The 14,492-nt window shown below is 38.3% G+C and overlaps 1 long non-coding RNA gene across 1 annotated transcript; it reads left to right on the forward strand.

Annotated features, from left to right (window-relative positions):
• Positions 1–6,308: 6,308 nt before the first annotated feature.
• Positions 6,309–9,780, forward strand: LOC130718471 (uncharacterized). Its single transcript, XR_009012640.1, has 2 exons — positions 6,309–6,937; positions 8,916–9,780. It is a non-coding gene; the product is annotated as an uncharacterized LOC130718471 (long non-coding RNA).
• Positions 9,781–14,492: the final 4,712 nt, after the last annotated feature.

The following is a 14,492-nucleotide window of genomic DNA, read 5'->3' on the forward strand; positions in this document are numbered from 1 at the left end:
AATTCGCTTCGCCTCAGTTGAACACCCTCAGACAAATGGTCAAGTAGAGTCAGCGAATAAAGTCATTCTCAATGGAATTAGGAAGCGTCTAGGCGAAGCTAAAGGATTGTGAGCTAAAGAGTTGATCACAGTAATTTGGGTGTACAATACTACTCCTCAATCAACTACTGGCGAATCACCTTTTAAGTTGACTTACGGGGTAGATGCTATGATCCCAGCAGAATTGCAAGATGTAACTTTCAGGGTGGCGACTTATAATGAAGAGCAGAACGACATGAATAGATTGGTTGATCTCAATTTAGCTGAGGAAACGCAAGCAGAAGTTCGCTTGAGGCAAGCAATGGTAAAACAGAGGTCGGAAAGGCGATACAATTCCAGAGTGGTTTCGAGGCAAATGAAAGTTGGTGATTTGGTGCTGCGTAGAAAGGCAAAGGGACCTGATGATTCGAAGTTATCACCTAATTGGGAAGGACCTTACAGGATTCTGCGAGAGCTTGGTCAAGGGGCGTATCATTTGGAGGAATTATCTGGGCGAAGGGTCCCAAGGGCTTGGAATGCACAACATCTTCGTTACTATTACAGTTGAAGTGCAGGGTGGTTGTCCAGTTTGTCTTGTGTTGTACAGTTTGGTTCAGTTTATGTTTGTCTAAGACTATGTTTCGTTGTTTCAGTTTGTGTATCCTGAAGTCCGTGTTTGTTGGTTGTACCGTTTAAGACTATGTTTGTTGTGTAAGACTAAATTTGATGCACTCTTTTCTCTACCCCAGGCGGGAGAGTTTTTAACGAGGCATAACCTTTTTAAAATGATCAAGGGCGCATCAATTTACTAATTTCTTTTACCCATAGCGGAAACTTATCAACTAAGGTCTATCAATTGGGCGACGTCAGACAATTGAGAAAAGAGTAAGTCTCTTAAAACAAGAGCATTTGACCACGAATTCATAAGTACAGCCTTAAATTGGATTTAAGCTTGTCCAAACTAAGCACAAGTCTCCACGCGAGCATACTAATGAAATCAAATATTTTGACTTTGATTTCCATGAGTAACTATGTCAAAACTGAAAAATTTGACTAAGTTATGTACACAAAAGCCTTATGATTCCAAAGTAGTTGATTAAGTTTAAATTTTACAGCATTTAAAGAGATTCACTCAAGAGTATTTTACTATGTACGGTAAAATGTGAGAGTAACGTATTCAACTAAAGGACGAAGGCGGATCGATTTTGGTGAAAGGTTAGTAAATGTTATTCATGTTAAGTTATATTTTGAAGTCATATGATAACTTGAATAACTAAGTAAAGTTATGCTTATATTTTCAAGTTATATGATAACCTGGATGACTAAGTAAAGGTATGCTCAGTTATAGAATTAGTTATTGTGATAGTTGTTTCGGTGAGTAAGGGATAGTGTTATTATAGAAGTTATGACAATTTCAGATTTTAGGCGAAGTAATTTTGATATGTGGGTTTTAGGCGAAACAATTAGATTGTAGGCACTCATGTGAATACTGAAGAAAAATTCATAATGATAAAGGAAATTTGTTACATAAGGCAAGGAACATTAAGTAATTTAAAGCAAAAGAGGCTCGTAGCCTTTTACATTGTCAATTGAAAGAAAAGGGGCTAACGAACTAAGAGCCTAGATCATTCAGATAGTTTCGCCACCTCCTTCCTTGTTGTGGGCATTTCCTTCCTCATCTTCTTTGTTTCCTTCTTCCTCTTTTTCTTCTTCTTCATCAACTCTTTCCTCATCCGCGTTATCCGGGCTGATCAATTTTCCATCAACAATGCGAGCATAAGGGTATGTTCCCGCCAAGTTGATCGCCAGGTCAGGATTAAGGAAAGTGACTTGAGTAATTGCTTTAGAAAAGCCAGCCTCAAACTGATCCAGAACAGAAATTTTCAAATCAGCGATTTCGGTTTTCATCTGGGAATTTTCTTCATGCACTTGATTGTGCACAGTAGTCAATTGAGCGCAGTCAGCCTTAATTTTTTCATTTTCCTCATTCAATGCTTGGATGGAAGCATTGTTTTCGTCAGAGGTTTTCTTCATTTTCTCTAACTCTAAAGCCAAATCCGCGGCTTTCTTTTCATTAGCTTTGTTCGACTTGTCCAGCAACTTGAGTGTAGCCTTCATTTTTCCAATTTCTTTTTCCTTCTCTTCAACAAGCTTGGCTGAAGCAAGACCATCGAATCCGGCGGATTCAAGGTCGATCATCTTGGAGATAGCAGCAATCTCCAAGCCCTTTGTCATCATGGCTTGACAAGCTTCCTTCAAACCTAGTTTGCTCATCTTATCACGGTCCGCCTCGAACACCAGATTTGTTTCCACCAGGGAGTTGAAATCAATCTTGGAGTCCCAAATTGAAGTTACATCATCTGAGGATAATTCCTCAAACTCTTTCAGCAAGTTTTTCCAGCAAACTGGTGGGGTGCTTGATGAACAACCTTTGTTCGCCAAAGCAGATTCGCCTTTACTCATGAACTTTTCCAGCGAGGTTTGGTTCGAGGCTTTGCTTTTGACAGAGGCAGGATCTTCATTCTTCTTTTTCTTCTTTGCGGGGCGGCCCGACTCAGTACCGGAGTGGCTGGTGGCATGTTTGTCCGCAGATTTCGCGGGGTTTCTTTTTTCGCGGGCAGCCTGTTGTTCGCGGCGGAATCGAAGGATGTCTTCTTCAGTTAGGCGGGCCATTGTTCCTGCAAAAAAATGAACAAGAGTTAGAACTTGGGAAAGTTTTCTTATACAATTTAAGGAAGGGGCGAAATAAGTTAAGATGTCTTACCAACGTATTTATCAACTGCATTCTTGGAGGGAGCAACCATAAAATCTTTAAAGTTTAAGCCTAGGCCAGATAGAAGTTTGCAATCTACTAATTCCTCTGGGGTAAGAGCATCATCGGGAATTTTGATGACGCTCTCGTATTGGTTCGTCCAATAGAAAGGAAATTTTGGGCTTCCATCGGCAAAGTAAAATATGTCTTTGCAAGCATCAGATTCGCGAAGTTTGAAAAATTTGCCTTTGAAGTGTTTGTAATGGCTTTTGTACAGGGTGAACAATCCTAAACCCCTAGCGGTGGCGAGTGAGACATATTCGCCTCTCACATTTCATCCACATGTTTCAAAGAAGTAAAAAAATTTGTTGCTGGTGGGTATAATGTGTAAGGTTTGACACAGGACTTCAAAAGCTTTTAAATAAGCCCAGGCGTTGCCATGGAGCTGAGTGGGGGCAACGTTCAAAAGGGTTAATACAGAGCAGGTGAAGTCAGAGAATGGCAAGTCGTATTTTAGATCCGAGAATAAACTTTCGAATAAATAGGTGAAGTTTCGCCCTTGACCATCTGTTTTCCCAAAACAACATGGTTCATCAGGGGCGCAGGGAATTATGTCCAGGTGGGCATCTAGGCCATCTTTCCTAAACTTATATTTGGTGACTAAATCAATGACAGCCTTTGGGGTACAAATTTTAGAAAATTGTTTTTTGATTTTGCTGGAAACCCATAGAGAATCAGCGGAAGGTGGAGTGGTGGAGGCAAAAGCTTCTTTACGAGTACGTTTGATAGCCATTTTTAAAGGTTCCTGAAAGGAAAAGTTTCAAAACATGAGATGAAGAGGGAAGTCAGGTTTGAATCTCTGGGTAGAAATGTGGAACATTGAATTTCTGGGTGGAAATGTAGCACATTGTTGTTAGGTTTCTGGGTTTAGGAGGATAAGATGTTCATAAGAGGCTAAAAGTTCAAGTTCAAATGCAAAATTGAAAACGCAGACATTAGAGAAGGAAAGAGGGTGAAGTTTACCTGTGAAAGATGGAAAGCTTGGACGATTTCTGGGAATGTTGATGATGAGTGCAGAGAGAAGCGTTGAATGTTGAGAAAACTCGGTAGGAAAACAGAAGGGTTGTACTGGTGTGAGTGATCAAAGGGAATGATGTGAGTAAGAAATGTGAAAGAGAGGGTGTGAAGAAAAGGGGAAAGTTTGGGACTTTATATAGAGGGGTAAGGAAAGGTGAAAGGGTGAGATGAAAAGGTAAATTAATTACCAGATGAGTGGACGCGTGCTTACATAGGGATATTCAAGGGTCAGGTGTGATGTTCATATTAGAAGGACACGTCGATCAAGGATTTGAATTTAAACGGACGTGATTCACTGTAAAAGTCAAGTGGAAAGGACATTTTAGTCCGGCAGTCATGACGCTTCAGGAGTCATTGGAACGACACAACCTTTTGTGTTTGAATTTATTTTATGTGCTTTTAATGGTATTTATTTTTCATGATGGTAATTATGTCAGTGGGATTTGAAGACGCGGTAATGCTGCGGCTCAAGTTCCAAAATATTTGTGGATATCTGTTGATGTAATTGTAGCAGGAAAAGCAATGATGATTCTTGCTACAGTGAGGGCGTAGCAGGTAATAGGCTCAGAGATTTGACAGATTAGGTTCAACACGCAAGAAAAGGAGAAGAGGAAAGAACTGGTCTGACGTGGTTATTATTATTTACTTTTATTTAAATGAACATATGTTATGATTTATACGCCCATTTTAATTACATCATGAGGGCTCTAGTGGTTGAGGGCTTATTAAAGACACATTCGCCTTATACTAAGCCTTAGTGTCTTGAGGGCTTGTGGTCTAATATGAGCTGATCAATGTATTTAGTAATTGGGTTGACCAAACTATGTATTAAATGGGTCGGGTAACCCATGATCCAACCGGATCAAAACCCCAGCTATAAATAAAAGAGGACCGCCCAAGCGGCAGGGACTTATGATTTTCACGCAATTTTGTTAGTTTTCATTTACTTCGCTTGCTCTCAGTTTGTTAGCCCAAGTTGAAGGTTTCATACCGGAACAACTATCATGAAATATATATTGTTGAAATTGATGGAGTGGTCATAACATGAACCTCCTCATTGCACTAAGCAATAATCGTCCACTATTTCTATTTCCCCTTCATATGGAAGTGGAACAGAATTAAAATAGGGACATGATTCTTCTTTCAATTTAATCTTCCCTCTGCCCTTTTCTTTCCTTTGTCCCTTCATTCTAATATTCCTCTCTATAACTTCATTTTTTGTCAAAGAAGGGTATATGGGTTTGATTTTTCTCCTCCCTATCATTTTGCGAAAATCTTTATGTTTTGTTTGTTTAAATAGAGAAGAGAGGAGGGGGAGGGATGTTGGTGGATGGGCCCACCATATTTTTTCAATCTCCAAAAAGAGGAGAAATGAGTTGGATACGAGTTTTTGTCGAATTTAATTTGTTACTAGCAGTCATAAAGTGTTCGAAAATCATTTTCTGACCACTAGAAAGTTTTGAAAATCAAACACAAATTTTCTCTTTTGTACACCTCATACTTTTTCTTCATTTCTATCATATCAAATAACATACAAAATTCACTATATTTCTATTTTGATTTTCTCTACTCTTCTTTTCTTTACTCTCTTCTCTCTTTGTCTCCTCGACCAAAGCGTAAAAGTTGGTGGATCCCAAGTGAAAACCCTCTCTCTGCTACAGCAAGAAAAAACCAAACAAATATGCCCTCTGAGCTTTGTCAACATTTTGGGCTCCTCTTCGCAATGAACATCCAGCCCCGCACTTTCTTCTTCTCTCCCACCTGTTGCAAAAAGGTTGGCACATTGAACAAGTTGTAAAATTTCAGCTAGAGAAACAAATAGGAAGAAGTTCCTCATATATACAGTGCAACAAGGGCCTTTTTTATTCTCTTTGATTACTGTTTTTTAATTTGTAAAATTAAAATTTTGGTTTTGTTCTCTACTTTCTATTTTCAACATGTTATTTGATTTTCTCATTAATGAGACAATTGTATATTACTAAATTCTTTTATTTTCTCAACTTGAACAACATTTTTTTTTCTTTTTGATTTCTAAAATTCTTTTTAAATTAATATTACAAAACAGATTTACTAATTTTTTGTAAAACAGTTTTCAAAAATATTTTTCTAAAACAAAAAACAAGAACATAAACAAAACACCCTTAATTTTCCCCTTGTCTTATTTTTAATAAAAATCCAAAAAATATAGAATAAAAGTAGTCAAGAAATAATACAAAACTGTAAATACAAAAAAAGAAAGAAGCCTAATTTCATTTATTTGAAGACAAGATTGATTCTGGCTTTCTATATAATTTATTCAACAAAAACAAACAAAATTATTGCTCAGAGTGTTGGAGTCTGGGCCGAGCAATCCAGCAAGTAACCCAGGTAGCCTTTTTGTTAGCATTAATGTCAAGTTGCTATAAAAATCAAGTTGTTTCAAGAAAAAAATAAATTTGTATAAAAATGAAATCAAGTTTCCTCAAGCCTTTCGGGTCAAGCTTTTTCAAGCTTTCTATTAGAAGTGTGCAGGGGCGGACCCACGTGTAAGTCAGGGGTTCAGATGAACCCCCTGAAAAAACAAAAAATTATACTTACCCCCTTGCATTGTTATTTTTTTGAACCCCTGAAAATTTCAATTTGCACCCAGACCCCCATTTTCTCCTCTCTCTCTCACACACTCACAGTCAGACTCACCCTCCAGGAACGCTCACCACACCCTCACCCTCTCACTCTCACTAGGTCTGGCCATCATCAAGATTGAAGCACACACGCACGACACGACGCACCGCCACCGGCCATCACCACGCAACGCCACTACCGTCCACCAATCCAGCCGCCCCTCTGCAGCTCTAACCCTAGGTATGGCTGATTTGAGATTTCCCTATATTGATTTCGTTTCTCTTCTCCTTTCTCAAGCTTGATTTTCCCAAGCAACCATGAATACGATTGATTGATAATTTAATTTTTGGGTAAGGTAAGGTGTCTATTGATTGATTGGGAGAAAACTCTTAGATTGGGGAAAAACTCAAACCAGAGTTGTGGATTTAGCCCAATTGTGAGATTGGATGAATTTTGCTGCTCTATGTATGATTGGATGGCCAATCCAAGGTACTTCATTGGTTTTCTCTGAAGATGTGTTCTTTTTCTTGCTGTGACCGGTGGGGGTTCTGTTTTTTTTTACTGTACTGTGTGAAGTAGTTTTTTTTTTTTTGAAAAATTAAAACAACGCAACTGCTACTTCCTTGTTGATTTGAAGAATTTTATATAAATGGCATGGCAAAAGATACAGTTTTGAGATCTTTGCAACCAACAAGGTTTTGGGACGTCAATAAGATATAATTACCTATCTAGTATCTACAATCAAAGAATGGTCCGAAGTGTGTCCAAGAGATTTTGGGTAGTCGCTGTTCCCGGGTTGCTTGCAACTCTTGCAATGGCATATCTTCATAACACATTTTATGGTAAGCTAATTCCTGTGCCAAGTTCATTAGAGTAGAACTTGATGTCAATCTTTGGTAAATGCTTGGAGGAAGTTGTATCTCATTTGGCACCTGTGCTGGTACCATTGTAGCACTGTTTTGGATTGAAGAATCCATATGAGAAGGCCTAGTTTAGGTGATTGTTGTGGGTCTGAAGAGTATTAGCTGGCCTTTATGTTTTGTGAGTGCACCTGGGGTACTGAATACCCTGTTTTTGTACTCTGTTTCTGATTCCTCTTCTCTTCTTTTTTCATTTTCCTTTGTTCCATAATATATCTCTCTGGGTTGAGGTACCCCTAGTACCTCTATAATACAATTTTGTTTACCAAAAAAAACTCTATGCTCCACACTCTTGAATTTATTGTTTGTCATAAGTTGGATCAAAGAAATTGGTTCACTGATTATGTATTCAATTATTTAACAAGAACTGGTTCCAATTCAAAATAGTTTTATTTTACATTTGAGTCCAAGCTCATTGAATACAGCTTATGAAAAGTAAAACTCAACAAACCATTTATATGTTGTTGTTAGTGCTGAATGAATATTTAAAGCCTTAAGCCTTATTATCTTATCTTGAGACTTTGTGAGTGGGTCTCGTGGATGTGTATGCTTGATGGCTGAAGTTTCTGCCTATTGAAACAGAGTCTGCAACCTCATCTTTACTTTTGTTCTATCATTGGTCTTTGCTGAGTTGTGGGAAATAGTTCTTGTACAGGTTTCTGTGTTTCTGTTTTGGTCTATTGTAGTGAGATTGATTAATTTAATTTCACTTTTGCTGGAAAAAAAAAAAGTGTGCATGTAGTCTTCTTTTGAAGGAGACTAGGAGTGCTGTTTTCTTTTTTTAAAACAGAGTAGTGCTGCCTTGTTTTTAATGATTATAGTTTGTGTTTAATTTTAGGAAGGTCATGGAAAAATTTTAACCCCCTGACCCCGGGGTCCTGGATCCGCCACTGGAAGTGTGTAGCATTAATGTCTCATCATGAATACGTTTAAAAATGCACTTTTAAATTCAAAACTGTGTAGCCTTGATGTATCTTTAGAAAGAATTCGTTGATCGAGAATCAATTCATGTCAGGCACCCAAATCAAAACTATCAAACACATTAAACCCTAAACTATATATGCCTTGATTTCTCTTCATAGAGGATACGTAGGCACGAACCTAGAGTCTATCAAGCACAAAAACAAAAATATCAAGTTTCATCGTTCAGAATTATGTACTTGTGAATTCATTATTGCACTAGGGAGGCATACATATGCGTGAGTTTCAAAGGCTTGTTAGGCTGAACTTAAACATTTTTTTTGTTAATTAAATTAAAACCCATAAAATCAAATTATAAAAAGTCAAAAATATTTTCTTTAGGGGTAAATCCTAACTATATTTGTTGGGGATAGATGGCGACTCTGTTGGGGACTTTCAAGAGTCAAGCCTAATTAATTGACTGTACAAATTTTTAGCTTTCTCTATATTTGTTTCACCCCGTTCTTTCTGTTTCATATATGTATATAGAAATTATTTATGTTGTAAATATTTGTTGTTGCATGAGGTCTTATGGTAGATGGCTAATGTTGATGAACTGACTGTTGTATATATGTATTTATTTGCAGATGGAGTAGTTTTGCTCGGTCTTCCCTTTTTATATGCTCCTAGCACACACATCACCACGACGACACTGATTTACGCACATTGTTTAGGTTCTATTTTCGGACTCATATTTATCCTAAGATTAGGAAGTAGGTCTATCCATCCAAACCATCCGAGGCCCGATCTGGAACCACACTATCTGAGCCTTTTCTATGTTCTTGGGTCGTCGGTTCGGCCTTCATGTCAACTTTTAGAAAAAACAGTTTCATATGGCTTCAGACAATTGGGCTCAGATGGGAAAAGAAACACACGTCGAAACTGGCCTAACCGAAACACTGCTTTATAAAAACAAAAGTTCAAAAATGCGACCCAACACTCAGCCCATTATGAGTGTCTAAAATCAAGTGGAAAAAACCCGAGTCATTTCAAGGCTTCATGCCTTGTTGCGCCGCACATACCACCACACAGACAACACAACTTCTCTCACTTCATTCCTTGTTGCCAAACCCTAGCCGCCACCACCAGAACTTCTCTTTTCCCCTTCATGCCTTCCCCTCCACCACCAGTTCTGCTTTCAGCGGAAAATAAACTCTAGTTAACACTGAAACTCTTTTAATACCATCTTATGCTGGTAGAATTTTTTTTTGAAATAAGGTGGAAGAAAATACGTTGTACGTAGCTGTAGCTCTTAAAATCGTTGCATATGAAAAACAATTTCTTTAAGCACATTTGTCTCATTAATTTAAATTATCACTTGGAATAAAGCAAGCTAGGCTTTGATCGATGGAGCCAGTCCATAGTCCATTATAATTATCGTGGAGTTAGCTGAATTCCCAGTATTGCATCACATATTGTACTATTTTATTACAAAGAAATTACATTCCTTTTTCTCTTTGACTGGATTGGATTTATTTTATGCATAAACAAAGGCTTTTGCCAATATAGAAAAAGGAAAAACATGAATAAAGTGATTAATAGTATGTATTATTAGAAATTGGGAGGCTTATACTCAACCACAAAAACTAGTTTAAGAGTTGAGGTTTGCACTACCCTTATAAAGGCTATATATGCTCTATCTCTAGCCAATGTGAGACTTCTAACACACACCCTCACGTCCAGGACTGAACAACCTGAAACGTGGGATCAACAACAACGGGTGGCCCAATAATGAGAGGTCTCCACGACAAACAACAAATGGATCTAGGATAGACTCTGATACCATATTAGAAATTGGGAGGCCTATACTCAACCACAAAAACTAGCTCAAGAGTTGAGGTTTATACTACCCTTATAAAGGTTATCTATGCTCTATCTCTAGCCAATGTGGGACTTCTAACATATATGCCATTATGAAATTCAAGTTGATGGACACCGACTCGTATGAGGCAAATTCATTGTTATTTGTTTGAAGCTGCCAACTAGTTGACTAGGCCTAATATTCATCATTGACATCATCAACCAGCTTCGTATGTTTGTCGCTTTCGGTTCCCATGAATAGTGGCATAATGTTTTCCTTTGGCTTATAAGAGAAAGTGTGAAGTAAAAAAGAAAGAAAGAATGAATATAGAGAAACTAAAATGATAGTTTTTTTTATGATAGTTATTACTAAGAGACTATTTGTTTGATATGTTGTATAGTATAAAATTTGATAGTATAAAGTTTAAGATTTGATACAAATTTAATAATATTAAGAGTTTGCTTATGTTTTGTATAATTTGTTATATCATTAAATTAATACAATTATATGTTTGAAGATGTATTGATATTGATAGATAATATAATTTAAACATTTTAAAAAATATTCTCTTTAAAAAGAATTACTATTTATTTTTTATGGTGGTGGAGGAGAATGTGGTGGTGACGGCAACAACGACGATGTTGTGGGAGTGGTGACGATAATGGTTGTACTGGTAGGGTGTAGTGGTAACAATGTTGTAGGGTGGTGATGACAGTGGTGGAGGGTGGTGCTTCAGGTAGTGGTGTTGGCGAAACGTGGCGGTGGTGAAAGGTGATGGTGGCGGTGGCAACGACGGTGGTGGTGGTAGTGATAGTGGTAGTGGTGATAGAAATGGCAGAGGATGAAGTGATAATGGTGGCGGCAATGATGGTGGTGGTGGAGGCAGCAACGGTAATGGTGACAGTTTTGGCAGTGGTGGTGGCGGTGATGAAGGAGGGTGGTAGAGGATGGACATCATGATGGTGGTGGTGGCAGTTGCGACTGTGGTGGTGGCAATGAAAAATGTGACGGTGGGGGAGTGATGGTGAATTATATAAATATTTCGAGTAACTTTTTTTTTTTGAACGTTATTTCGAGTAACTTATACTTTGCACTCTTATCAGACATTATATATCATCTATATGGTGGATTAAATATCGATCATTATGAATTGATCTATATAAGTCTATAAGTCTATACAATACAATATTAACACCAAACAATAGATAAATCATTATGTATTGTATAAGTGTACCATTATGGATTTGGATTGGACCGAGTGTGCCTTTAAGTAGGATGAACGTCCCAAGAATGAAGTAAGGAGGCTCGAAAGGAAGACAACCAAGCATGTGGTGTAGTCTAGATTCATCCTCCATTTATCCTCAAGACTAGTCAAAGGAGTTAATTATTATTTCCTTGATTTCCTTCCCTATTAATGTAGCATGGTCAACTTAGTAATGTATCTTTGACTAGGGTTTGGGTTCACCAACTATATAATGGGGAGCTAGTGATGTATAATCCATGTTCAACTTTTCACCTGAATAAGACTCTAAACTTTTTGCTCATCCATTCTTGCCTTAGTGTTTTTATTCTAGAACATTGACGCCCACCGTGGGGCTCGGTAAAACTCTCCCAGCCTCCACAACAACAACAAAAAAAACGTAGATCAAAGTCATGAGCGGATTCACCAGATCTATTATCGACTGAGTACAACGATGGAACAAGATAAGTATCTTGCTAATATTTCCTTTATTTACACATTGTTGATCTCTCTAAAATACTCACAACTTTGTCTATGATAGTTGCTCTTCAAATTGTGCTAGATCTCTTCGTCATCACTCCCTAACCTCTCCAAAGTAGATCACTTTATGATTGCAGAATTGGTGGCCGCAGCTATCCCAGTCCCAGTTGCGCGATTCTTACAGTTAACATCCTTCTTGTTTGACTCAGCCTGCTCTAGATCCTGAGTCGGACATTCAAGCATTGACATGCCAATTAAGTTGATCCACTTCTCTGATATATATGCCACCAATCAATCTTATTCCTTCAGTCAAGGGAACAGGGATATCGAATTGGTTAAACACTTTTTCAAAAATATTAATCAATTAGTAATCTTTTAACATTCTACAAACATCTTGCTCTGTTTGAATTGTTGGCATTGTTGGCAGTTTATCGGAAAAACAATTATTACTTGATTGCTGGCAATATTATTGGAAAGTCCTTTCATAGTCATAGTCAATTACATTTTAAACCTTTTATTTTCATTAATATCATTTATTACCATTTAATACTTTTCAATTGTAATTTGATATCTATCTTGTTGTTACGGACGATCAAATGAATCAGTATTTGGGTGGTATTTAATATTGTTATTTATTACTCCATATCATTGGTTAATTTTGAATTTTCATTCAATTACTTCCCTTATTTCTCCGAAGACAGTTAGCAAAATTTGTTGGCTAATCCTTGCAAGCTTTTTGTTGAAGATCAGCGTCCCAATTATATATATATATATATATATATATATATATATATATATATATATATATATATATATATTGTATCATTTGTTTTGAAAGAGTTTCTATTGTTTCATATAAAGAGTCTTAAGTGACGTTTGCGCAAGTTCTCTGATTTTTCAGTAATATACGATGACTATTGCAAGCACGCGTTAATTGTCCAACGAGATTTGAAAAGGGGTCAGAAAGCCAAGGAAAAAACTACCGACCAAGCTTTGATCAATGAGACAATGACGTCAAGACCACCAAACACTTACCATGCTCTGACTCCAAGTGCGTTTATACCTCCGCCGACTTCGGTTGCGCGTCGAGCCTCACCGCCTTGTCCTCGACCAGGTGCGTTAAATCTCCGTCAACTCCGATTGCGCGTCGAGCCTCACCGCCTTGTCCTCGACCAGGTGCGTTAAACCTCCGCCAACTCCGGTTGCGCGTCGAGCCTCACCGCCTTGTCCTCGACCAGGTGCGTTAAATCTCCGCCAACTCTGGTTGCGCGTTGAGCTTCACCGCATGGTCCTCGACCAGGTGCGCTAAACCTCCGCCAATTCCATTTCTGCATCGAGCCTCACCGCATGGTCTTCGACCAGGTGCGTTATACCTCCTCCAACTTGGCCCTCGCGCCAGGTGCGTTAAACCTTCGCCAACTTCGGTTGTGCGTCGAGCCTCACAACTTGGCCCTCGCGCCAGGTGCATTTATAACCTCTGCTCGACCTCGTGTTGCGCATCGAGCCTTACAACTTGGCCCCGTGCCAAGTGCAATGCATTGCAAATAAGTTGAAAGAGAAGAATTCGCTAAATCCCGCGAGAGCACAAATATGAGGAATTAAAGAAGTTAAGAATTCAAAACCAAGGTTGGGTTAAAGAGATGAAGATGAGATTCGAACCTGGCATCCCAAAGTAAAAGGCCTCGAAACAAACAACTGACTTAAAGCAGCACATGCCCAGCTTTAAAGGCTTTTGTGCCTAGTTCCTAGCCACAAGCCTTGGGGGGCTGTGTACCGTTATGGATTTGGATTGGACCGAGTGTGCCTTTAAGTAGGATGAACGTCCCAAGAATGAAGTAATGAGGCTCGAAAGGAAGACAACCAAGCATGTGGTGTAGTCTAGATTCATCCTCCATTTATCCTCAAGACTAGTCAAAGGAGTTAACTATTATTTCCTTGATTTCCTCCCCTATTAATGTAGCATGACCAACTTAGTAATGTATCTTTGAATAGGGTTTGGGTTCACCAACTATATAATGGGGAGCTAGTGATGTATAATCCATGTTCAACTTTTCACCTGAATAAGACTCTAAGCTTTTTGCTCATCCATTCTTGCCTTAGTGTTTTTATTCTAGAACAATAAGCTTACACTCTCAGGCCTATAAAGATATTTGGTTTGAGAAATCATTTTTATTTTCATTTAAATTTTTTTAAAATTTAGAGAATATATTTATTTTGAATTTCTATTTTATATTTTTAAATAATTAAAATAATTTTAAATTGTTTTTATTACCACCATCACCCTCCACACAACGACCACTGCCAACATAACCACCCTCCCCACCCACCTTGTCTCTGCCTCCACCATCACCGCCACCCTTCTCCACAACCACCACAAACACTTTCACCCTCCACCACCAATAATATCAAATTGTTGTCGTTGCAACCACCAAGGTTGTTGTTACTCTCAATTTATATTAATTTTGGCTTATCTAAAAAAAACCACCACCACCACCACCTCCACTATCGTCGCCATCACCATGACCACGCCACCACTACCACCATCCACCATCACATTTGCCACCACCGTCGTCACTGCCACCACAAACACTTTCGCCCTCCACCATCACCAATGTCACCTCCGCCTCACCGTCGTTGCTACCA

Source organism: Lotus japonicus, chromosome 5 (assembly GCF_012489685.1).
Source record: "Lotus japonicus ecotype B-129 chromosome 5, LjGifu_v1.2".
NCBI classification, from domain to species: Eukaryota; Viridiplantae; Streptophyta; class Magnoliopsida; order Fabales; family Fabaceae; genus Lotus; species Lotus japonicus.